The sequence below is a fragment of the Neolamprologus multifasciatus genome, chromosome 9 (assembly GCF_963576455.1).
Source record: "Neolamprologus multifasciatus chromosome 9, fNeoMul1.2, whole genome shotgun sequence".
Lineage (NCBI taxonomy): Eukaryota > Metazoa > Chordata > Actinopteri > Cichliformes > Cichlidae > Neolamprologus > Neolamprologus multifasciatus.
In genome coordinates this window covers 9,405,603-9,433,243 of record NC_140447.1, presented here as the reverse complement: position 1 = coordinate 9,433,243, position 27,641 = coordinate 9,405,603, and the positions used below count along the sequence as shown (strand labels likewise).

The window sequence follows — 27,641 nt, the reverse complement described above, 5'->3', positions numbered from 1 at the left end:
GAAAATGGTCTGGCACAAGAACTGGAATGGAAATGAGAGAAAAAGCAGCCAATGTCCAAAGAAAAACTTTGAAAGAGATTCAGAAAGCCTGGGGAACTATTGCTCAATGCCACTTAAAAAAAAATAAAAAATAAAATCTGGCTCAATGAAACAAAAGAAAACCTTTGCATAGTATTGCATGCGTTTTACCAGGTCAAACTGTTGGCGTTTCCATTCAGTCATAGGCAATGGTGAAAATCTATCTGCACTGGACATAAATTATAATTTGCCTGTATTTTCTGCTAAACTAATATGTTTACGAGTGAATCATTAATAAAGTCTTCCCATGTCTTCTTGCCTTAAGAGTCACTCCCAGGGTTTATTTGTAAAATGTACAGAATAACTTGCCTACAAAATACAAATGTTTGACAAATGAAAAGGCAAAGTCAGTACATGTCACATGCCCTACACCACCTGCTACACACTGACTATAATCACAGAGATCAAATCATATTCACATTCAACCCCCTTGCACCCAGACTCCATTTGATTTTGATACTAACGTCCTTTCTGACTGTTAGTGATGTCTCATGATACACTCACAAATTGTTGACTTTAAGTCAGGGGTGTCAAACTCAAATACACAGTGGGCCAAAATTCAAAACTGGAACAAAGTTGCGGGCTAACATTAATATTTATTGAAATATATTTATTCATCCAGATATAAGAATGAATCTTTTCTTATGGACTCAAACAGGTTTTGCTGAAAAACTGAATATGGAACAAGCAAAGCTTAATACTAAACAATATATATATTAGCTGTATAATACCAGTAGGCCAGCTCTAATAGTAATTTGGTATGGCTTCGCGGGCCAAATGTAATTAGGCTGCGGGCCAAATTTGGCCCGCGGGCCAGAGTTTGACACCTATGCTTTAAGTGAACTGATTCAATGTAAAATGTCCTTTTAATGTTGGCACATTAGTAAAATGTGAAATGTAATGTAATGCACTTGATTGGTTTACATTCAGTTTACACCAAGCACATTTTCTTTAATGATCAATTATTTGAATAAATAAACTTTTGATTTTCATTTCTGTTACATTTTACTCAAAATGACTGCTTCACGTTCGCCGAGGATGAAGAGTCATTTATAGCATAATGACACAATACACGAGTGTGCCTGTGTTGTCCACACATGCGGGAAAGGCTTTGTGCTATGCGTCTGCGGGCCTCTGTACACACATCAGTCAAACATCTAAGGGGAAACATGCAGAGGCTGCTTTCATATTGTGTTTTTGCTGTTTGACAGACATAAAAAATGGGCTTTAGCAACATACAGTAACTCCAACAGCACAACCATAAATAACACCAACACTGCTGTGGTCCCCACCCACAGTAGATTTTCTGAATAATCAAACAGCTGTAATGTGGCTGGATGTGTTATTTAGCCTCTGTGCTCAGTGTCTACATTCCTCATATGATTTCTCTCGTGTTGAGCTCCGCGCTTATTTCCTGTGGAGTAAAAACACTCGGCTGTAGGAAGCCCCTCGCATCGACCACTCACAGGATATGTTTTTTTTTTCCTTCACGCTCAGGTATCACCGACCTGTCAACACAAATGTGCGTGAACTTCTGTGTTAGTAAGCGGTGTTTTAATCGCTGTTGATGTTCAGTGAGTGATGCTGGAGGACACAAAAGAGAAAAAGGCATGTACAGTATGCTATGAAAATGGGAGTAAAAAAACAAAAAGAGTAGGGGGACACTTTAGCACACACTGATGGATATTTAGCACCTGATTAGCTGCAATGAGGACAAAGTAGCCAGGCCATCTGCTTTACATTTGCTCCCCTGGACATGCATGCATGCCAAGGGCAGGCTTCACTGTAGACACCTTTTGCTACGCGCTGCGTGTCATTTTGTTGTCTTTTTGAGCAGATGTTATGCCGTTTTACAGATTAATGTGACCTTTATCACCTATAGATCTTCACGATCATCATAGATACATGGTCACCGGTTGTTTTGCAGCTAGTTTGGATGTGCTCAGCGTCTTTTAGTTTACATTTTGACTGCACAGTTGTGAGCTTTTTGTTATGCCGAAATACAACATTGTTTTATTTTATTTATGGAGCATTATTTTAATAAATGCGGCTAATTTATTTCTGAGTATTTTTTTCATGTACATCTAAGCTTGTACATCTAAGAACACCGCATTGTTCAAGTTTGAACAACTTGAACAATGCGGTGCTAGTGGGAATTATCACTTTGTGTTTTAGGCGGATGTATCACGTTCTGTTTTGTTAACTCCAATTTCTGGTTCTCATTAGTGACTGAGGTTGGCAGGTATTGCTTTTCATTTAATCATGTTAAAAGCTGCGTGTGCGCGAGACAACCTTTGAGACTTGGACTGATTAAACTTGTGTGGAAATCTTCATAATCTTGCACTTTTCTCATTTGATTTGTTTGCAATTAGTGTCTAACTTTGCCTCCTATGATAATTACAACAAGTAAGAAGATAAAACATAGAATTAATTAGGAGGGAACAAACTTGAAATATCTGCAACAGGACTCCTTACAAGGATCTGGCAGATAAATCCTGCATCAGTAGGCCAGCAAATGATACACCTGTTCCCAAGTCTCCTGAGTTTGCTTCTTTTTAAGGAAGGAGCCTCCACCTTTGGGCTTTAAGCTGTTCTTATTAACTCTCAGTGTCCCTGGACACCAAATTTTAGCACTTCAGAAAAGAATTTCAGTGTGGATGTTAAGCTTAGGATCAAATCTTCATCCAGGCATGTAATCCAAACCACACAGCCTCATATTAAAAGGCTAACCTCCATGTTGTGGACGAGCTCATTTCAGATGTTACCTCGAGTGAGTTCTTGTCATTCTCGGCGTCTTTTTCCAGTCATGTCCTCCTGATCTCTGTCCAGTGCATTTTAACTCTTTGTTTCCATCCAAAGTTATATATCACAGTTTTGTTTTTAGAACATCAGCTAGCTGGTGCATCTTATTGGTCCAGGATCAACACTGGCGCTAATCAGTTATGTTCTTATGACTCTTTGGATAATTAACTCTTGTTAATGTATTTTCTTTACTAACTTGTAAAATATAATAACTATATGATCAAGTTGGGTTTGCTGTTAGCCCAATTTAGCTTTTCATGTTGGTTTATTAGTGAGTTTTTAAAAGCACTGGCTAACTTCTTGGCTAATGCTAACTGAATGCTCAGATAATGTCACTGGTCAGTTGCTGATCTTGGAGAATAACAACGTTATTACAATGATGTCCTAACAGCATCAACATGAGATACTTTGCCAACTAGTTACCCAACTTAACATTGACTATTAGCTCCACTTGTCAATTTAATGAAGCTGAAAGAATCTGGGCTGATTTTAGCTTTAAACGGCGCCTCTGAGCTTGTTTGTTTCTTGGGCGCTAACAGCATTTGAACCTAGAAATGGCTAAAAACCTCATTCTTAACAAGCAAATGATGCATTAACAGGTTGGTCGTTTCACCACGTCTCCTGCCTTTATGCTATGTTTAGCAATTAGCTCATCTTATAGTAAGTAAGAGTATTTCAGAAAAAATCAAAACACAGTCTACTAATTTCTGGTGTACCAACATGCATTTCTTTGGTTTTAGCTCTAATGACTTGCTGTCATACAGTCATGGTCACAGCTCTTGCTTTGCAAAGCTTACGTTCTTGAGAGAATAATTTAGAAATCTAGACAGTGAAGAAAGCTAACAGAAGCTAATCACAATTGTCTCCAGTCTGTTTTTGTCACATTTCTTATAACACGAGGACGAGAGCAGTACTTTCCTTTTACTGCTTGATCAGAGAGAAGAGAAACTAAAACGTGCCTTTTCTGGTCTTCCATCTTCTTATGTAGCTTCTTAATGGGTGCAAATACTTAAACAGTGGGGGCCTGCTGACCGACACTTCTGTGCATGTAAGAAAAGATAAGATTCGGCTGGATCTGAAAATTCATGAGCAGCGCTGGCAGGTTGAAACTAAGGTGGCGCAGAATACAACACTGTGGATAAGAACTCCAGCGGACTGTTTAATCATATTGTGGCACATGGCAAAATCTGATGCCGTTATCTCTTTCTCGCTCACTTTTTAAATTTTTTTACATTTGCTCTCCCATTTTGACAGCGAGACACAGAACACACTCCTCTGCTCCTCAGAGGCGACTTGCCACGCTCGAGTGTCATTGCAGGAGCCTGCTCAGAGTGTGTGACGGCTGCGGATTGTCGTAGAGACCCGGCAGATGGTGGAATGGTACGGCGTGGGGGGGAAGGCTTATGATCACGCCACCGCCTAACACTCACGCTCACAGCTCCTCAAGCACTCACCTCTGAGAGCCGTGCTTGCTTTCATTGCAGGGATACAGCTGGAGAGCACCCTCCTGATAAAAGCCTTTTAATGTCATTTCTCAAATGCGAACTGTGTGAAAGTGTGCATTTTCCATGTAAGAAAAAATATATAAATTTTTCACTTTGGATCGCGCGCTGTGAAGACCATGTACGCTGCTTTTGGATGCCATTCAGTTTGACTGCAAAAGCTTTTAGCGCTAAAATAGCAACATTGTAACAATAGTAACTTAGAGTGCTGGAAAGGCCTTTATGAAAACAGCCAAGTGTATAAAACACGCGGGCAACAAATCATCCTAAAAATGAACTTGGCTCCAGCTGAAATGTCAGTGTGGCCTTGAGATCGAGCAGGGGCAGCAAGAAGCTGAATGAATCCTACACTTAGTCAAGAGTCTGTTCCTGTGAATACATCTGGGCAATTAAAAGCAAACAGGCAAATCTTTTTTTTTCGCTTAAAAACTTCTACACGGATCACGATCGCCACCTGATAAGTGTCGGATTTAATGCGCACTCGCTTCCTTCCATAACTGAATATTAATGTAGGCTGTCATCCATGAGAATGACTCATTTACGAGCGAGCGGAGAGAGCCGGAGACTCAAACCTGGATGAGGTTTGTCGCCCCGCTCGTTTGATAACAAGCACTCAAGTGTATTTACAAGGCAGAGCAGGCGAGATAAGTCTGCGGCGTAATGACACTAAGCAGGTCAGGAATGTCTCTGCCTCTCAGTGTGCTGGTGCTCATCTCCCTCCTACAGTTATCCTTCTTTCTGTCAGCGAGCCGCGCGGGCTCGCTGTCGTCGGCGCCGATGCAAAGCATTCTCCAGCTCGACTTGAGCAGCCTTGTCTCTCCGCTTTCATCACATTCGTTTACTCAGAGCCAAACTCTGGCCTGTCGCCGTGCTCGGGAGAGAGAGAGAGCAAAAACGTGTTGCACTGACACGGCACTCAAGACGGTGATGTGACCCCCGCATGTGGTCTCCAATCTCAGGGTGTGTGGGTGTCAATAGGTAGGTGTGAGGTTAGATACAAATTGGCCTGCTCGTGTCAAACCCCTGCAGTCACCAGCTCAAGCCTGGACGGCAGCTGGAGCCGAAAAGCAACACTCTGAGCGGAGGGAAGGTGTGAGGGAGAAAAATAGCTGAAAGGAGTCTGACTTTTGGTTGCAACTTCATAAGAAACACAATTTATATGTTTGGAGATTAAAATAAATTTGTTTTTCCTGCTTCTATTCGCTTTCCCGTCTTCCCTCACCTGTCCCCTCTGCGTCCTGTTTAGTCACCTGCACCCTGTCCCGTCCTCTCCGGCGCTCATACAAATCTGCGAGCGCCTGTGTGATCCTCCCCTGCCACTGTTTTTATGCCTCACATTATGACACATATAATCAGGCTGGCTGTTTGCACTACTTTGTTCAGCACAAATTGCTGCACCGATGGTCGCGGCAAAGCACAGATGGGACGTGGACAGTTTTTCATCGGCTGTTCCATACCACAGAGCCCAACACATCTGGTATGCAGCGAGAAGCATCTTTGCACTAATTTGTTTGTCACTATATATTGAAGGGACTATCTGTCATCCTGCCATGCTTTGGTTGCAGCATGATGTTTGAAGAACATGGCTAGTCAGAAGTTTCAGGCAGCCTGGCTGGTTGGCCACTCGGGACTCTCTCACACATACACACGCGCACGCACACACACCAACGCGCACACAAACTCCATCTGAATGCAAGGAGGGGAAATAGAAAGAGTATGGAGAGTCTGCAAGTTTTTGCTTTAAAGCAAATCAACTCTCAGTACCCATAAAAAAGAGAATTTAAAGAGAGAGAAGTGCTAACTGTGGGTGTGACTACAGGAAGCCCAATCTGAGTGATAATTGACTGAGATGCTGTTGTCATGTCTGGCGAGTTTTCCTTTCTCCAATGGCACGTACTCAGTTGTGCAGGTGCAAATTTTAGTGGGGACGCAGGGGACGTGCTGCTCCCAATATGTGGCAGGAAGTTTTGAACAGGAACAGAAACTTTTTAAGACATGTCTGTGTTAATAAAGTCCAGGGTTTAAAATGCGTTAAGGTATAACTTAATGGAACAGTTGCTACATGCATATTCTGGAGGTTAAAGATGCAATTTCATGTGTATAGCACTAAATCACAATAACAGTGACCTATAGACACTTTACATTGTAAGGCAAAGACCCCACAATAATACAGAGATGACCCCCTGTCAATAGAAAATTGTATTTGTTTAGTCAGCATAAGCTTTTAATGATATACGTTTATTTGTGATAGAATGCTGCATGATGATCTTTTCCTTGCTTAGAACTGATTGTTCTTTATGAAAACGTGTTCTGATATTTGTATCTGAATCTTCCCACAAGCGATAGTAGGAAGTTGAACAAGCAGTTCTGACCTTACACACACACACACACACACACACACACACACACACACACACACAATCACATATGCACATGCTTATGTCACTGAACGAATGTTTTCATTTCTCTTGTATAAATAAAGAAAGCACTTGGTAACAGTGGGAAAGAAAAAAAAAACTTTTTTAATAGGAAGAAACCTCTGGCAGAACCAGGCTCAGGGAGGCGCAACTACAGGCCTAACACGTCTTACTAACATGGGGCTACTAAGCAATGATTGGGCAATAGCTGTTCAGTGAAGGTCAACTTCATGTCCCACAAGATTTGAGACACTGAAATCTCAGATTTCTTAAAGTTCCTTTTCTTTCCATTTCTAAACTTCATTTTTTCAACAGAAACTCAGAAGGTCTGGACTAGGGCTGGGCGATATGGCCCGAAATCATATCTCGACATTCTTTAGCTGGATGGCGATATACGATATATATCTCGATATTATATTTAAAGCCATAAAGTAAGACCAAAAAGAGAGGTCTTAGTCAAAGCTGTGTCCCAAATCTCACACAGGCACTTTTATTAACATACAGCTTAGATGTACATGAAAAAAATACTCAGAAATAAATTAGCCGCATTTATTAAAATAATGCTCCATAAATAAAATAAAACAATGTTGTATTTCGGCATAACAAAAAGCTCACAACTGTGCAGTCAAAATGTAAACTAAAAGACGCTGAGCACAATAACAAAGACAGATTTCACAGCTGCTCTGTTCCCGACTTCTACTGCGTGACTGAGTTTGAAATCCTCTTTGTAACCACGTCTCTTACAGGTGCCATTTGTGGTCCTTATACACACAGTGAGGTAATATTACGTTGAAGCACAGTACGTATTAGCGTGGTTAGCTCGTTAACGTGTTTACGCCGTCCTCCAGCCCCACGCACGGGGAGATCCACGGTAACTCGTTAACAGAGATTTGCCGTGTTAATGCAGTTATGGCGTTAACGTCATTTTTAATGAGATTAACACTGACAAAACTAAAATAGTAATCCCCAAATGTTTTCTTTTTACCGACCAGCTCCTCTTTGATAGCTGCCGTGTACATCTTGTCATCTGTTGCCTGCAGGTGAAGCGATGGGCGAGTTGTGTTCAGTGAAGGAGAGGCGAGGCAGAGTAAGGTTTGCATCGAGACAAAAGTGGACGAAAGAGAGGCAAACTTGTGGCCCCACAAGCATAATTAGTACTTATAATTAACGTAACATAGACTATATCAATATAAACCATATTGTCACATTTAATATCTTGTATAAAAATATATCGATATATTTAAAAACTCGATATATCGCCCAGCCCTAGTCTGGACCGATGTTTTTTACAGCTCATAATATCAACGTTCTCATTCTATGCTCTACATTCAGTGTTGTTCTAAGGCAGTTAAACAGCTGTTTGATACTGATGTATTCAGGCTTGAAAATTAGCCTCAGTCTGGTCATTTGTTAGTTGGTCCCTGTTAATGTCAAGTGGCGTCATAGTCACGTAGCACTGATCCTACTGGGAATGCTATTGGAAAGAGTGCACACAGTCCATATTTAGTTCCTGGAAAAACAGGAATTCAAAGGTAGCGTTGGCGCACAGTTTTGGTGATGTTTTTACACCAAATAGGATAAAAGCAGAAATGAAGACTGGAGAAGAGGCTGGACATGTTGGAGCTTTTGAATGAAATGTAAATGGAAATCTATTTTTCAGGGAGAAGGAGAAAAAACACTGTTATCTGACGACAAGCACTTTCCTTGGCTACTTCTGAATGACATTAATGTTGCAGGGGAGGATGAAGCATTGGCAATGCTGCCTGCAAAGGGATTTATAAAATTTTAGGGCACTCAGTATCTTAGAAATATCACTTTTATATGTACATAAATTAGAAAGGGAAAAGCTCCGTCTTCTTCCTTTAAGGCTTGGGTTAGCTCAATCTAGGTCTGGGTAACTTAAAAATATTTTCCAATTTGCCAAAATTCATGTAGAGAAGGCTGGAAATGACATGAGCAGGCAAAGTAGGGAAATGTGATTTCCTGTAATTCAAAGGACTGAAATGTAGGGTTTTTATGAATCGGCACAACTCGAAGAGATTGTATGCTTTGTAGACGGAGAAAGCGTACGAGATTACTCGCATTCGTAGTGTTGTAAAATCTAAATTGAGACATTAAGGTAAAAATCCCTCATACACTGTAGAAACGCACATTGTTCACTGTTTGGAGCATTTAGAGGCTCTGGAGAGAAAACACGCTTAATTCCAACAAATGATTTGTGTGGCATTCATGCAAACATCATTGTGCAGCTGGTTTGATGCACAGCTGGTTTAAAAAGAAAAGAAATTAAAGCCTTCACATGAAATGGATGTACAGTCAAGCAGAAATGAAGAGAACAAGGGGAGATATATTCAGTTCTTGAACTGAGACCAGTTCTTGGGAAGCGTGCTGAATAATGGAGTGGTATAATGTGGCACGCAGACATGCTAAAAGGTTTTTGCTGTCTTTCTTTGATTTGGTGCCATTGAGACGTATGTACTTGTGTCGTCATGAAACATAATCCTTGGTGCTCTCTGTCCTCATGTACTGAAGCCGAGTATCTTCAGCATCGCCGGGCTTTAAAACTGTAACTCTCCCTCAGATTTACAGTGATGTCCTCATGACGCGAAGCAAAGGTCACGAGCCACAGAGGAGAGTTTCTTTGGTTCGCTTTCTGAGCTAAGCTGCGACAAGAAATACTTAACAGCTTCAAAAGCTGCGTCTTTATTTACATAACAAAACACTTACTGCAACTTATATTATCAATTAATCAGCCAAGAATTATGTAAATTAAACATCACAGTAAATTACCAAGAAAGCGCACTGAAACTCGAGGCAATGTCTTCTAATAGCTTCTTTTGCTGACCAACAGCAAACAGAGATATTCAGTTTTCTGTAGCAGAAGGTTAAAGAACAACATACTGTATATAAAAGATAGACGTGGCTCATTTGAAGCCTCTGTGTCAGACTTTTGACAGCTGGACATATTTGAATGAGACCGGGAAGTGCTGAAGTTACCAAATATTACAAGCATGCATTAGGGATGACTCACCAAAATTGAAAGACAGACTTCTTGGATACACTGTTAGTGAAATAAACCACATAGCATGCTAGTTTTAATATTTAAATCAACAAATATCTGCATCAGTCTCAAAAATCCTGTATCCATCGAGCTCTACAGATATACAGATTCCACTGTGCTGTTGTGCTGCAAATTTAACATCACCAACAATTAAGCTTTTCTCAAGGAGACTTCGCTACAACAAACCTGGGACCAGAATGGGGCAGAGCAGGTGGATGGTGGTTTGAATCCTGGCTGCTACAATCTGCATGCCAAAGATCCTTGGGCAAGATACCAACCTCAAGTTCTTAATGTTGGATAGGAAGCGTAAGTGCTTGAAGTGGGTGTAAATGGGAGAATGAGGGATGTTACATAAAGTGCAATTAGAGTATAAAATCAGTATATAAGAACCAGTCCATTTACCATTTACCAGTATGTTGCTAAAAATAAATAATTATTAAAATAAAAATATTCACAAGGGGTTACCACAGCAGGTAGCACCAGGCTCAAACCATGGAGCCACTCAATCCAGAAAAGGGGCAACAAACGTTTAAATCTAATCAATCATGTTGGTCTGTCTTCGAAAAGGCAAGATCCAGTTTAGCTTTTGTATTTTACCAGTCATCTTCTTTCAGCCTCATTTCTGATCCAAAAAATGTTCTTTGGTTTCATTTTCTAAATAATAGCCACATTGGTTGTTTACTTATTATAAATAACGTACCAGCAAACATGCCTGTGCGGGCCCACAGTGGGTAGGTGTTGATGAACACCTGGGCAAACCCACATCTATCCTACACAGGGCCCACAGCAGTTTGGCCCTTTGCTTTTCCTATATGGGGTTTCTACAGGCAAGCCTACCATCATGACAATAACCAGCATGGGTCCAATAAGGGTTCTCTGTTGGCAAACCAACCATGAGTGTCCCACAAAAAACCCTCTTGTTGACCCAGAAAAGCAAAACTTCTATGGACACCACATGGCCTAGCATATTTAGAGTCCACGTGAGTTTTCTTAGAGCTAGCCTAGAGTGGGCTTGCCTACAGAAACCCCATATAGGGGCAACAAAGGGCAAAACTGCTGTGGTGCCTGTGTGGTCATATCCAGTGGGAAGTGTAGGGTTGCCCTGCCCACACAACCCCACAGTTCACCAAAACCTACCCACTGTGTGGCTGCATGGGTGTTTTTACTGGGCCCCCCCTCCCCTGCACTGTTCACAAAGGGATAGTTTGTGACACTTTGAGGAACCTGTGATTGTCGGCTTCACAGTCTTTAAACCACCATTAACTGATGGAAATCAGTTAAATCTGTGAGCGTTTACAGGAAAATAACATCTTCTCTTAATTTTTTAATGCAGTGCTTCTGATTGACATCGGGAGATCAGACCAGAAGCTTTCCCATCGATATCGATTGTTTCCAGAAGAGTTCACAGATAGCTTAAACTAAATGAAAACTCACAAACCTGCTATGTGAAAATTCTCGATGATCCACCTGCCTTTGGTCTGCAAACTAACAGCTAGTCGTGCATAGAAACAGGCTAAGAACTTGCTTTTGACTAAATTTGCCCATTTATTCATGGTTATATATGCATAGTTAGATCTTAAAAAAGAGCTTATCATCTTTGTAGGCTGAGATGAAGCATTGAGACTGAAAATCTGTGCTAGAGTAACACCAAACTGAAGTCTCGAGCCGCAATCACAGTATATTTAGGTTAAATATGAAAAGAGCTCCTTAAGGCAAACAGAGGAGAGAGGCATACGTCACAAGAAAATAAAAGAGATTATTAAAGTTGTATTCAAATTGCTCCCAATTGCTTTTAACTCACGCGGCGCTCCCCCCATCACCTTCTGCGAGCCTTGAATCCACCAGCCAGCGCTACCTTCCCACCTCAGCCGGAGCTCAATGAATGATGAGTAATGGTGTGAGAGTGAGGTCATTATCGAGATGTGGAAGTTTGAATCGGCGTACCGGAGGCTTCATTTGTGCCGCATTCACGACTCCCTTTGACTTTGAAGTGTGCAGCACACCTGACTCGTGGTGGGGAGACTGGTGTTTCTGCTCATTTCCGTTTCATCTTTTTGAAGCTACAGCAGGCTGATCTATTTTCGGAAGGGCCTCCACAATAGTTCCCTAAATGCTGGATGCCAGCAATGCGGGAAGCTGCAGTGAAATGTAATGTGTAATGTTTGTGTGAGTGTAGGTAGATTTCCTGCCCACAGTCTCTCGTTACAAGAGAAAGGTCAAAAAACAAAACAAAAAGCAGAATGACGGCATCATTGTCAATATTTAATTAAGCCAGAACAGATGCAAGACTCAAATGTATGTGTCTGAATTACATATTTGAAGATGATCATTGTTATTCCCCTATATACACTGAGCTTTTGGCATTTCAAGGTCTTTGCAAGGTGGGTCTTGTGGGTGGTATTGTGGGAAGGTCAGAGACCAGGCTGATTTTTCCCCTTTTGGGAAGGGAGACTGATGCTGTTGGGGAGTGCCACTGCCATTAAGCATGTGCTTCGGCTGCAGAAATGTTGGTGGTGTCAAAGTAATATCTACAAGAATCTCAAGACCTAATATTTCCCAGGAGCATGCTGCCTTGTGGTGGCAATGTTATTTACTTGTCAACAGTTGTAATAGCCCACTTAGACAGAAGACATGATGCGACAATACAGTGAGTTAAACAGCGCCAACACCTCTGAGGGCCGAGTGAAGCCAAAAGTCAGTGTTGATGAGCGTACAGCGTGCATACACATCCTTAAAAAACCCCGAAAAACACTATGAACGTAATGAAGTTCAGATCAAGTCATGATCTGATCAGCTGGTCCTGATTATTAAACAAGAAAAGGACGAACTGGAAACTATGAGAGAATTTCATGGTTTGATCCAAGAGCTGAAGCTTTATTACGACTGCTTTCGCACATATTTGAGGATGTCATTGGGGCAGTCTGAACTCTTGTTGGCAGAGTTGGGACAACATGTTAGGAGGCACAGAAATCACTTCAGAGAGATTATTAACCTGGAGCAGCATCTAACTGTGTGTCTGAGGTAAAGCAGTACTGTTTTACTATTATACATTCAGTACCAGTGAACGTTTTCAGCTACAACACACTAGTGTAAAAAACAAGTTCACATTCGTCCAGCGGTCGTTGTGAACAGCCTTGAAAATGATTCAAATATTGGCACAGATTTTACACATCTGTTCAAAGACCTTTAGATACTAAACTATATATTTTTAGCATTGATGCTTTAAGCTTGAATGACGCTACATTTCAAAAACATTCTGCTGCCTTACGTTGGTTTATTTTATTTGCTTGTGTGGTTCAACTGACCTACACCTTCACTGAAAAAATATCTCCATGTACCCGACTTTTACTTCTGCAGCTATTACTCATTATTATTGTCCACAGATGGACCTCCTTGACACCAAGCAAGGTTGCTAGGAGACCGTGACTCCAAAGCCTCTAAAAAAATTAAAAAAAAGAAGGTATTTTTGTGCATGAGAAGTCATCAAACTCGCATTTCTTTCTCCCCTGAAATGTTTACTGTGAAACACCTCTATGATTTCCACATTCTTTAAAAAGTGGAAATCTGCTATTTCTGGGAGATGCCGCACATTTAATCATTCCAACACTGTGCTTGTTTTGTGACTACTAGAAAGAAACTCTGGCAATAATTCTGCCTCGTGTAACCAGCTTTAAGCGGTTTTCCCAAAAGAAAAAGCCAGGGAATGTGTAAGTCCTCAACAGAGTAAATAATGGGATCAGAGATGTTATCCGCTCTCTGTGTAGGCAAAGCATTTCGCTTCTGGTGCATGACCCAAAACAGACAAGCCCATGAAATGGAACACCAGCTTAGTATTGCTGCAGTAGACTCTGATGGGTGGAAACAAATGGCGTTTTGCACTGCTACCCAACATAGCTTTGCATGATACAGTGTGCACCAAATCCTCCCTGACAGTAATACAAGCCTTTGTCTGTTTACATCCACACAGCAACAGGGATCAAAGAGAGGAGAGTGCTGGATCCTCCCAGCCTGTACTTGCATCTATGCATCGTTTTAGTCACATTTTGCCTTCATCCCTCGATATAAGCATAGCTGACCTTTTGCTACAACCTGTCCCCATCAGTGATTATTCAATATTTAATGTCTTATAATTCTGAAGCGCTTTTATTTTTATGACTCATTTTTAAATTGACATTTTACAGTCTCACTCTAATCTTTATGTTGTGTGCTTTTTTATGCCTCGTACGTTCTGTTGCTAATGTTTTCTTATCTTTTATATACAGTGTTGGGGAGTAACGGAATACATGTACCGCCGTTACGTATTTAAAATACAAAATATGAGTAACTGTATTCCGTTACAGTTACCGTTTAAAAAGGTGGTATTTAGAATACAGTTACTTTACACAGTTAGAAATAAATGGATTACACTGCGGTACTTTCCTGTTTCATATTGTCGCAGGTCAGGCCTGTTTGGGTTTTGTTTGACAGCTACGCTCTGTCGTTCCAGGTGGCAGCATTACGGTTGCCATGGTTACAGGGTGACGCTCTCTCTCTGCGTGTTTCCTGGGTGAGAGAGGCCTTTTTGTTGTTGTGCTAAGCTAATAGGCAGAATGCTACAGGCATAGCTCTAAAGAATGTAGCCTCATAGGCAGTGTAGTCCGTGCTGCAGGGAGAATGGACTGCCATACCCGTTATGTGTCTGTGAGCGAGGGAGGTAGAAAAAGGAAAAGTACGAGCTGTCATCGAGCAAAAACGGGAGCTGGAAGCATGTAAATATAATAATAACCACTGCAGCCAAGAAGAGTGCCTGACGAGCCCAGTTGTAAGTAAGCTATTAAGACTCGACTGTACACCGTGTTCGTGTTTTCCTCCAAAAACAATAAGTTCCGTTGGAGCAGCCTTTCAACGCCTCTCTCTGTCTCTCGCAAGCAAAGTTGACCCAGACAACAAAGTAAAGCTATTTTTCGGCTATGAGCCCGACACACAACCCACCGTATTAGCCAGAGGTCCCTTTACTACGGAGTCGCGGACCTTCAGTAACAGTAATAAATCACAGCAATAGTACATTCATGTAGTTGTAAACAGCATGATAATATATTAAGTAATCCAAAGTATTCAGAATACGTTACTCTCATTGAGTAACGTAACGGAATACGTTACAGAATACATTTTGGGGCATGTATTCTGTATTCTGTAATGGAATACATTTTAAAAGTAACCTTCCCAACACTGTTTATATAGTTATACTATTTATAACTACTCTAACTATTTAATGTTACATTCTCCAACATTGTTTTTTGTTTGCTTGTTTTCTCGTGTTCCACTAACTTGATGTGCGTTAGGGCTGGGTATCGTCACTGATTTTTAGAATCGATTCAATTCCGATTCACAAGGTCCAGAATCGATTCGATCCACGATTCGATTTAATTCGATTCGATTCACTTCGATTCACTTCGATTTGAATATGGGAAATTTTGACAGTCAGAAATATTATAATTCAGATCAGTACATTTACATATTTTTGTATCTATAAAAAGGAAGCTGACACACGCAAGACTTTATCAAAGGTGTGAGCATCACAGCAGATGCCTTTGTGTCAAAGTAGCTGAAGATAAAACACAGAAACACATGAAGGTGATTTTTCCTGGCCTGGGATTTTATAAAAATATTCTGCAGTACATCAAAAACGAAAGAAAACCATTAATCAACATATGAACATTACCTCTGAAGTTACAGCGGTTTTATTAGAGACATGGCTAAGCATTTTGCATTTTGCATAATTTTAAAAATTTTAAATTTGTTCAGCATTGAACGGCAGAAATTAGGTTTTCTTTTCGGAAGTATATAAAACAGAAAAAAAAAAGTCGGCCGATAGCGCTGTAAACAACAGTAGACTTGTGCGTAACAAGCAAGCGAATAATGCAGAAAACCGTACAGAGAGAGAGAGAGAGAGAGAGAGAGAGAGAGAGAGAGAGAGAGAGAGAGCTGTGCATCGTGGTCGAAGCAAAACAGTAAAAGTAAGAGTGAATACATGACGATGTTTATGTGAAGCATAGTTTGGATCCTCTTTTGCTGCTGATTCGGTCAATATTGTTTGGAGAGACATCAAACTAACAGCTTTAGAATCAGCGCATAAAGGGCGTGAACACAAAGCGCAGACCCGCCGACAGATCAGAATCAGCGGGCTGTCGGCTTTCCGCCCCGACTGTGAGAAATTCGACATCTAACTGATTCTGATCCGCGGGCTGCACTGTGTGTTTAAGTTTTTGTGCAGAATCCGTGTTCCTGCTCTCATTTACTGTTTTAGCTGTTTGGTGGTTGTTGAAATTTTGTGAGATTTCACCAGAGATTCTGGCATTTCGGGAAAAATAAATTTATATTAAAAAAATCGATTCAGGATTTTAATGAATCGATTTTACGTAATCCAAGCCAGAATCGATTTTAATCGATAAATCGATTATAAAAACCCACCCCTAATGTGCGTCATGATGGATGTTTTTAGTGTTTGTGCAGTTCTCTGGCTAAGCAGAGAGAAGGCCTGTAGTATTTTAACAAAAACAGAGGCGTGTAGAACTCTGAAAGTTAGAGTTTTACTCAGTTTCAATCCACTGCAAACACATTCTTTACATATCAAGACTTGCGTGCCTTCTCCCAGCACAGGGCACATCTATGGCACGAACATGAACAAGAGCAGAAACACTGCAGCGTGTTCCACGTCCTTCTTTTAAAAAAGGCAAAAAGCAGTTAAAAAAATCTTACCCCACCCTATTTGCAGCTCTGCAGGGCTCTTTATTGAATTTGAAGAATCATAAACCTCTGCAACAGAAGCAACTAGTACATGACATTCAGGTGTTTTTGTTCATCTTTAATTCCAAGTGGGCATGTGGTGGACAGCTAGTAAGTATGCTGACTTTTCCAGAAGTATGCAGGTCTGGCCTTGGGCTGTTACTCATCAGTAACACTCTAATATGTCCATCTGATAGAAAACATTTTCCAATAACTCCTGGACTTCATTTGGATCAAGTGAAACCAGCAGCCACCAGAGACTAACTGCAACATTTTAGTGTATGTCTGAAATCCAAACTCCAGTAAACCTGCCATCAGGATGGAGGAACAAATAAAAAACCTTTACATCAGCTCCCAGGAACAGCAGTAGCAGTAGGAACCACGTGATGAACACCAGCCCCGTGTATAATCACTGGAAATGGAGCAGAATGTGTGAAATAGCTTTAGTAGAATAATATTTGGAAGGTTTAGAAGAGCCCTGTGATTATTGTATTTCATCTCACCCATGAGGAAGAAGCCAACAGAACATCTGATGGGGATCTTAGTGGCATATTCTCCCCACAGGCTCACCTGCAAAGCATGGAGCTGCTTTACAGCCCCAAATTACCAGTTACCTCGTGGGTGAATACCTTACCAGTTGAGGAACGCAACTGAAGAACTCTTACTTGTTTTTGATTTGAGCAGCTCCTGGAACTGTTTTAAAGGTTTAAAAAAACTGAACTGGTTGTAGGCTGTATTTGTGTTAGCTGTAGTTAAAGATTATAGATGGAAAACATTTTTAAAATGAGAATCAGTAACTCAGAATCAAGTCTGAGATTTGTGATCGGTATTGATGCCTTTGCTTTCCCTCCGCCTGCCTCCACCCTGTGCGCCCTGCTTCTGTAAGCTTCTCCACCTGGCTGCCTGTCGCCCTGCCTGTCAGACCGACTATCTGCCTATCAATCTGTGAGTGTGTCCACCTGCGCGTGGTGATAAGGAGCCGTGGGTGTCTGTAGCCCTGACACCAGCTGATTTATGCCGGCCTCTTTCCCTTTAGGGGGCCGATTTGTGAGAAAATCCCCAACGACTCATGCTGACTTTGTGTGCATAAATGTGTATCTGTTTGTCCGCCTGTTTGTATGTGCCGGTGTGCTCTGTGCCAGCCTCGTCTGTCAAAACAAAGATGACAGGGAGCTGTAACTCTTTTATTGCCATATTTCAACTGCAGTAAATCAGTCAAAGCTGATTTCATATGAGAGTTGCCCTTTGATGAAGAAAATGGGCCTACAGGAAATGTACTTGTTTACAGAAACACGCTGGAGTGTCTTCCACCCAATAGAAAGGCAAAATCAATAAGCAATAAAAGAAAAGGAGTAGGAGCGCAGCGTATTGCTAACTCAACTTAAAAGTTGATGACTTCCATTCTGTTTGATTTGGAGTTAAAAATTCATGTGAGAAGCATCCTGAAATATCTTTCCCAGTGTGCGAGAGGGAGCATCTTTCGATTTATAAATATATATATATATATGTTTATCAATTTCGACGAGTCTAGTCAAGCTTTGTTCCTTTGCTCCAAATCAAACCTAAAAATACCATGTAGATAAAAAACATCAATTTTCTTTCACCTGTTTATTTAAGGTTGCATCACAGGGGGAACACCTGGACAAGTCACCAATCTACCACAGGGCTAACACAGAGCCACAGGCAACCATTTAAACCTACACCCAGTTTTGAGTTACCTATTAACACTGTATGCCTTTGGAAGTTGGAGAACCCATGCAGCCACACACAGAACATGTGCACAGAAAGGCCAAAGCTAGCCAGTGGATTCAAAAGCAGGATGTTGTTGCTGTGATGCAACAGTGCTAACCACCGCACTATAGCACTACCCCATTTACATAAACACAAATCAAATTAAAACTTGTGAACCTGGCAACCTTGCTCATCTCGTGCACCACCATACTGAGATACAGCCGGACAAACTTGCATTATATCGGCTCAAAGCTGGACACACCTAGCTTAAAAAAGCTTCCTCCTAAGTCAGTGCAAGCTAATAGCTCAGTCCTACTATTAAAAGTAGGACAGGAACTTTCTTGCTGCCTGGTGATTTACACATTGTGCGACCTATGCAGCTTGCGGTGACTAAATGGTTGCCCAGAGCTTGGAGGTTTCCCACAGTCTCTTCTGATCGCAAGGTGATAGCACAACCTTTCTGCAAACCGGCTGCCAGCTGATTGTATTCTGGTTACTTTCCTATAAAACAGGAAGGTTGCTGAGAGCAAATGTAATAGTTTCTCTGAATTTCCCTTTAATGTGAATTTTCATCTATGTAGACAGCAACAGTATATTCAACAACTGTTCAAAACTGATTGTGTTATTATCATAAACAGATTGCATCAAATTGCCAGCGTCACCTCATTCAGTTGCAGAGTGATATCAGACTGACTCCATCTATGGCAGGATTTAGTGACAGTGTTGGTTTGCTGGACAATTTTATTTTACTGCAAAAAATAACTGAAGTGAGAGAACCGTATCTTATTGGACGAAACAGATACTAACACAGTTTAACTTTGAAGACATCGTTTGCTGTTGAAAAAGGTGGCAAATAGCAATAAATGCCCTTGCAATACCTAGCATATCACAAAATGTTAAAAATCGCAGTAATATCATATGAGGGGGTATCTGTTGAGTCCCACCTCTAATGTATACGTACTTAACATTCACAACTGCTTTTTAGAAACAAAAACAGAACAAAACACAGTGACAGTAATCAGTGCAGAGTCCACAAACCAATGGTCAGTGTTGGGAAGGTTACTTTTAAAATGTATTCCATTACAGATTACAGAATACATGCCCCGAAATGTATTCGGGGCATGTATTCTGTTACTCAATGAGAGTAATGTATTCTGAATACTTTGGGTTACTTAATATATTATCATGCTGTTTACAACTACGTGAATGTACTATTGCTGTGACTTATTACTGTTACTGAAGGTCCGCGGCTCCGAACCGTAGTAAAGGGACGTCTGACTAATACGGTGGGTTCCGTGTCGGGCTCGAAGCCGAAAAATAGCTTTACTTTGTTGTCTGGGTCAACTTTGCTTGCGAGAGACAGAGAGAGGCGTTAAAAGGCTGCTCCAAAGGAACTTATTGTATTTGGAGGAAAACACGAACAGTCGAGTCTTAATAGCTTACTTACAACTGGGCTCGTCAGGCACTCTTCTTGGCTGCAGTGGTTATTATTATATTTACATGCTTCCAGCTCCCGTTTTTGCTCGATGACAGCTCCTACTTTTCCTTTTTCTCCCTCCCTCGCTCACAGACACATAACGTGTATGGCAGTCCATTCTCCCTGCAGCACGGACTACACTGCCCATGATGCTACATTCTTTAGAGCTATACCTGTAGCATTCTGCCTATTAGCTTAGCACAACAACAACAAAAAGGCCTCTCTCACCCAGGAAACACGCAGAGAGAGAGCGTCACCCTGTAACCATGGCAACCGTAACGCTGCCGCCTGGAACAACAGAACGTAGCTGTCAAACAAAACCCAAACAGGCCTGACCCGCCACAATATGAAACAGGAAAGTACCGCCGTGTAATCCATTTATTTCAACAAAGTAACTGTATTCTAAATACCACCTTTTAAACTGTAACTGTAACGGAATACAGTTACTCATATTTTGTATTTTAAATACGTAACGGCGGTACATGTATTCCGTTACTCCCCAACACTGCCAATGTGTAACATCGCTGTAGCTAGGTCAATCTTTTAAATACAGTTTATAACATGTAGTGATGTTCCACTGTTTTTAATCTGACCCGGTACCTTTAGACTTAAAGCTTATTAAGCATCACTTTAATGGAATTTAAGATCTTATATTTACAAAATGTAAAAGTCTAATGCCAAACAGCCCAAAAATCAAACATGCACACCTGGTAGCTGAAGCAATTTACCTTATCCCAGCATGATCAGTCCATTATTCTAGGATATATAAATACCTTCAAAGCCTCGGCTCTGACAGCAAAGATAGCAACGGCAGTGTTCTCCTTTCTGAATGTCAACTGACGAGCCGTGCTAGGGTCAAGGCAGGTCAGCCCCGGCTGTCACCGTGTGATCACTGGTGTGTATCCGTCTGTCATTTATCGCAGGGTGACTGTCATGTAAGTGGGTTTGCTCCCATTTTTCAAAAGCTCTCAAAAAAGCTTCCCAAAAATCCCGAGCACCGACGCTTCTGGACTGACTTGGATCAACCGTGCAAACAGGGACGCTCTAATCTTCTCGAATAGACGGCCCTGCTGGGTGGCTTTCACAGTCTGCCTCTGCAATACGCTCAATACTATTATCACTGCAACATCTGTTCTTTTCTTTTTAAAGTTTCGTCTCCGTGTTTGCGGCAAGCAGACGCCTGGAATGACACGGGAGGAGGCGTAGAGAGTCAGAATGAAACAACATGTCTGTATGCTGCACTGGCTCCAGTACAACTCCGCCGATAGAATGTATATTCAACACTCCCAGAGCCTGTTTGCTGAGATAATTAAATTCTCAAAAGATGCAAGGAGACGCAACACGTAAATTAATTTGAGCTGCAGCAACAGACAGGATTTATGCCGCTTTGGCGGGAGCGCTCACTTCCAGAACAAATAAATGGGATGTTTTTGAAATTAATTACTGTTCCAGTGCGCCATTAAAGAGTATCAGTTATCAGATGACTTTGAAATACACACTTGGCTCTTTTGATGTGTTAATGATGACAAAGTAAATCATCTTCCCTGCCATGGGCCGGTTGAAGAGACAGGCAGGGAGAATGAAGAGAGAGGGAAAAAAAACCCGAAAAGGCATCAATGAAAAAAACCAACAACTAAAGAATAAAGAAGATTTGTAGAGAAATTAATGGCAGAAGTCCAAACTCCTAAGTTTGATATAACACAGAGTAATAACATATATCAAACCTTTTCATCTGAGGGGAGCGGCCTTTATAATTTAGGCACTAACACAATCCTGTTCCTGTTTTATTCCCCACTCACCGTCCCTGAGAAGGTTTCAAGAGGAGGTTCATTTCCTGCCTCAGGCTTCTTTAGTCTACTCTAGAAATACAAACTTCATTCTATTCAAATGCGTCAAAATGTAGGCCAGAATTACAGCAGATATGCCTGATTGTGTTATAAAGTAGGGCTGGATTTAATAGCCTGGCACTTAATCCATGTCAAGGAAGGCAGAAAAGGCCCATTTGACATGGGCTAACTTCCCTCTGTAATTAGAAAACCTCATTAAGTTCATTAAGTCATTTCTTGTGTTGGGGGATTTGTTTTACATGCGCCGCCAACAGACTCAGCAGCTAGTACAATGTAGGTGAAAACGGCAGAAGGACATAAACACAGACTTTTGGATGTTACAGTAAAAGCTCAAAATCTATTTACTTAAAAACAACAACATTTAGATGGTCATAGATTCCTTTAAAGTGACCGTTTTCTTCACTTCGAAAGGGCCTTGGACACATAACAATCCAACAACTAAACAAAAGGGAGATGGTGCCACCCTTTCGATGCGGAAGGATATCAGCGTGACACATTTCTGAAAGGTTCTTTGTCTTTTCTATTTATTGAAGGCCTTGAGCACACAGAGGGGAGGGGAATACCTGGTGCGGCCTCAAGGAGCGACACGGTAACAGATGACTAGACGCCGCTGCCAGAGGCCCTCTGTTTTTTGTCTTTTTTCCCCCCAGTTTTGGCTCCCGGACCCAATGATTCCAATTTGGGTGTCAGTGAGAGCAGCAATTCATCATTGGCTGGATTACTTAGTGGGCTGAGAGCAGAGGGTTATTCATCTCTGTGGCTGACACCCACCCGGCCGGAGAGACGCCGTGCTGCCAGCACTACCACTCCCGCTGATGCAGTCAGAGCAAAACCAAGTCCTGGAGACTGACTCACATGCACACAAACCCATTACCTGAAGCAGCTGCAAGTGTGCAGTGCCATAGGTTAGTGGTCATACTTGAGAAAGTGAAGTTGTAACTGCACACTGCAATGAGCAAGGTCACATTAGCATCACCATTCAGGGCCAGGTTCTTTTTTTTTTTTTAATTCAATCTAAAGAAATCGTTGCCTCACCTACATTGGGGCCCTACACGGGCTCCCGAGGGCTCGGCAGCCCCGAGTGCACGCACCCGTGCCACATGCGGGCCGGGTGGCTGCTGGCTGAAAAACGGGCAGCACGGTGGTGCGGTGATTAGCACTGTTGCCTGAGTTTGATTCCACCATCAGCCCGGGGTGCAATTTGCATGTTCTCCCCATGTTTGTGTGGGTTCTTCTGGGTACTCCAGCTTCCTCCCACAGTCCAAAAACATCCAGTTAGTGGGATCAGGTTAACTAGTAATTCTAAATTCCCCATAGGTGCGAATGGTGGTCTGTCTCTATGTGTTAACCTTGTAACATACTGGTGAACTGTCCATTGTGTAGCCCGCCTCTCACCCTATGGTAGCTGGGATAAGCTCGAGCCCCCCCTGCGACCCTCACATAGTATGAGTAGAAGAGGATAGATGGAAAGAAATAGTGGTGCATATTATTAAATATGACTATTTACAACTGCTGGTTAGACTGAATGAACATATGTGTGAGTAGTAACAAACAGTAACTTTTAAATAGCACAAAAGATCTATCAAAGACTGATAAAATGTTCAGGTTAAATATACTACATGGACAAAAGTACTGGACCACCTGGGCAACATCATGCTCAAAGTTCCTGCTCGGCTGCAGAAAGCACTGCTATGAAGCTCTCAGCACACACAGCCTCTGCTGATGTTGATGTGAGAGGAGTCTGAACGCTGACTGAGGTTATGTACTTGGTGAACCCGCTCTGTAAACCTACGGGGTCTGAGCCACTGTGGTTCCTAAACACTCGCACTTTACAATCACACTTACAGCTGATTGTGGAATATCTAGGACACTGCACTGGAATTCAGTGAGCTGTCTAAGAAGCTTGGAAGGAAAAGCGTCTGCATGTCTTTAGACTACGATGACCTGGAAGACTGAGAACCTTCACAGACAATTCAGTGAGCTCTTTAGAACCAGCCGTTCTTTCACAACCACTTGTAAAGGCAGACTGCACAGCTAGGAGCTGGATTTTATACACAATGGGACTGAAAACACCCAAATTTAAACATTAAGAGGTACAAACAAATACTTTTGTCCATATAGTGTATTTAGTAATAGCAACCAGATGAGAAGCCAGAACGTTAATGCTACCAATCTTTAAAAAGAATCTGATGCATGAACATTTTAGCACTTAGTTAACTTGTTAACTTTTAAAAACTTTACCCTCAATTTTTTTTCTACACACAGACCATAGTATTAGTTGTTATTCTGACAATTTTGAATCATTATCAATTTGCTTTTTATCTGATATTATATCCCACATGAAATCAGCCAAACGTGATAATATTTGCTCTACTTTCTTTATGAATTCCCTCTGACAGATGTTCCAGCATTTTAATGAGTTGTAATGGCTGTGCCATTTTCTCAAAATGTCTTTTTAAGTGAAAAAAAAAATCCTGATACAACTGTTCTTTGTTTTATAAACTCACATTTTCCCCACATTTATTTTAAAGAGGTTTCTACTGTACCTGACTGACCGTTTTTCATGTCAAAATAGGAGGTATTATAAATTATAGTCATATTTTGGATCTTTACACATCACAAAAACTGCCCTCAAGGTAACCACAAACGTCCTTTCAGCAGCTAATAAGAGAGCGAGCTCTGCAGTACACATTTTAGACCAAATCACAGCTTTTGACAAAGCAGATCACACTATTTAAGTTAGCCTTGAAACGTGTTGACATCAAGGACGCTCCTTTTGTTCGTTTTTCTCTCCTTTACTTTTAAAATCTCTCTTAAAACAACACTATTTAGTTCCTACCCGTTTCAGCTCACATTGCCTGAGATGTAATACGAGGTTCAAAATCCTAGTTACTGTTATTTTATCAGTGATATTTATCAACTGTTAGAGACAGAAAATTCAACAGCTCTGAATCAGAAATCTAATTATTCAGACCAACAAAACACATCAATGAGAGTTCGCTCGGTCCCTCATTAAGCTGAAGCCTGTTGCAAAAGACTTGGGAAGCAAAACAAGTCTCTTTGGCAGCCATCTTGGATCGAATCTGAGCAGTTGCTTTGAAGCCTCTGTCTAAATGAAGAAGACAGAGGCCATTAGTAAAAGTTCAACAGTAACTGGGACATAAAAACTGAATATACTGCTTCTGCAGTCAAATGAAGTAAAAACTCTTCACAGCTTTGGGAAAATTCAGCGATTCACTTACCAAGCATGTGCTCAGTTTCACAACATGACAGCTTCTGAAACAGTTGTGCATATGTCAGTGCAACAACATGACAGGTTATTGTGTTTCCAATTTTAGGTGTTAATTGGCTCTTAGGGGGAAAAGGGGGAGGAGCAGGACCACCACTATCTTTCACACATTTCTCCTCTAGATCTCCATTTAGGAGTCAGGAAAGTCTCTCACATTCCAACCTGGAAAAAGTTGTTCATGCATTTATTTCCTCAACTCCCACCTTTTATTAGCATTAGCAAAAAAGTCACCGCCTCACTAAACTGCTCACCTTCTTACTGGTTTCAGCAGACGGTCTCACATCGCCCAAATCCTGGCTTCCCACCACTGGCTCCCTGTATGATTTAAAATTGATTTTAAGATTCTACTGATCGCTTTAAAAGCATGTTGGGGTTTGGCCCCGAGCTACATAGCAGAAATGTTGCCCCCTAATGAGCCAGTTCAAAGCCTCAGATCCTCAGGTGGGGCTGTTCCAAAGCCGAGGCTTAAATCTAAAGGTGATCATGCTTTTGCCATCAGGGACCCTTGGCTCTGGAGCGATCTGCCTGAGGAGATAAGGCAGAATCTGTGACTTCCTTCAAATCACTTCTGAAAGCACATTTTATCTGATGTGGTCTCTTATTTATTCTTTCATATATTACTGTCTATATGCTTTCATTGCGAAGTCCTTTGCAAGGTGTTTTTAAAGTGATGTATAAATAAAATAAATAAAATTATTGTGAGAGTGGAATCCACCTTCTATTCTAAACAGCGAAGGAGCAAATATGTTAAAATGTGGAACTAACATAAATAAACCAACATGTTTTTGATGCAATGGATTTGCATTTAAAATGAATCTAAAATGAAGTTAAAATAATATAATTTTTACAAAATAAAGTACAAAAAATATGCATTTGTCTGTAACTACACAGAGAACCCTTACTTCACTCGCTCACACACACAAACACGCTCATAAACACCCCCTGCCAGGCCTAAACACCACCATGCGCTGATAAGATAGAGCAACTGCTAGCTTCCCTGCAGGTAGAAAACAAGGTGGGCATCCACACACTGAGCCTCACACGGCTGCATTTACAATGCACCTCTGTGGCATCAACATAAATCTGCAGCGTGTGCGCGTCCAGGATACGCATGATTTACAGGCCGGGAATGAGTGTCAAAGCCTATATTCATTTTTAGGAGCCAACAATGGAATGAAAAGCATATGCACAGGGGGAATAAAAGGGTTAGTTCAAAATGGTAAATGGAGCACCACGAGGTGAAATGGAACATTTCTCCATCACGTAGCGGCACACTTTCACTTTGGCCAGGAGTTAGATAACAAAGGAAAAGCACAAAAGGCAAAGGGCACTTTTTTTTTGAGCCGTTCAAAAAATGAGTGTGTATATGGGCCTCCGTACAAAAGACCTTTTTTTTCTTCTACTTGCCTTGTTTTGTTTCTTTTATTGCATTTTTCTTTCCTGTGACACCATGCACAGAGACACAAAAGCACAAAAGTGTTTCCTCCGGCTTCATTTAGATGCTTTTTTTTTCCCACCGCAGGGCCAACAAAGCTGCCTATGTCACCAAACCTGCCCTGTGAGCAGCGTAGTCAATAAGCTGCATTACAGCTCGGGGAAATGGACTTCAGAGTCATGGCCAGCCATCTGAAATGCCACAACTAAATTATCAGTTATCACTGAGGAAGGAGAGAGAGACACACACACAAACACGGATGGATAAAAGAGAGATTCCATCTATAGTCCGCTTATTCTTGTGAGCTGCATCAAAAGGAAAAGTAATTAAGTCGTCTGAGGATGTTATTGGAAACGAGAATTCTGTCAGTGAGGCTGCGGGCTTGTGATGCCTGCAGCTTATCCAGCATATGTGTGCGTTTGTGCATGTGTGTGTGTGTATATGCATGCGAATACTTCTGTGACTGACGCGCCGCCGTGCAGTGGAAGATGAGACCTCTGTTGTGCGTTTGTAACAAGCGCAGCCAGCCGCTCCTCATTAACCTTTTGGGAGATAAGCCTGTTTTAAGTCCATGTTTGAACAGCCTGTGTGAAGTATCTCCCACTGATATGTGGCTAGCCAACCACCCAAACCGTCCTTCCCTCCTCCCCCTTTCCCATTCAATATTCCTCTTCCTTCACCTCTTCCAGATTACCAGAATTAAATTTCAATTTTAATCACAGGCCTGCAAATCTCCATAAATCTAGCACCTGAGCCACCCTTAATTACGGAACAAGCATTCTGGGGCGGCGTGCTGCCGTGGCCCGCTAACAAGGTTAAAAGGTGCAAAGTGTGTGTAATGGGAAGCAGAGGAACTCACTGAGCAATTGTTAACACCGTGTTAGCTCCTCTACTTCTTTGTCTCTTGCCGTGTTCCCTTTCTGTTTTCCCAGCTAGCGAAATACACAGAGCACCTTGTTAGAGGCGCTAGGCTAGAAGTAATGTAATTTAGCTAAGTGGTGAATGCGGAGGTGCCAGATGCGCGCTTTGCAGTGGATGGTGTCGGCAGTGGTGATGGAGCAGGAATACAGAGGCAAAGCTGTTACATTATCTGCTGCTCGCTCGAGTGCTGGAGACAGGATCAGATAATTGGCATAGAGGTGGAGTCTGCATTCTTGGGGGACTTTTTTTTCTTTTCTGTCAGCATCCAAAACAGCCTAAAAGTAACTCGGAAAGAATTACAACAAGGATGTTTAAT

The 27,641-nt window shown here is 41.5% G+C and overlaps 1 protein-coding gene and 1 long non-coding RNA gene across 3 annotated transcripts in view; both read right to left on the bottom strand.

The window, feature by feature from the left end:
- adarb2 (adenosine deaminase RNA specific B2 (inactive)) overlaps positions 1 to 27,641 on the bottom strand; it is a 224,240-nt gene that overhangs the window by 91,997 nt on the left and 104,602 nt on the right. The window lies entirely within an intron of this gene.
- LOC146510990 (uncharacterized) lies at positions 339 to 14,235 on the bottom strand. Its single transcript, XR_014876054.1, has 2 exons — positions 2,185 to 14,235; positions 339 to 2,005 (listed from the first exon to the last, which is right to left on the bottom strand). It is a non-coding gene; the product is annotated as an uncharacterized LOC146510990 (long non-coding RNA).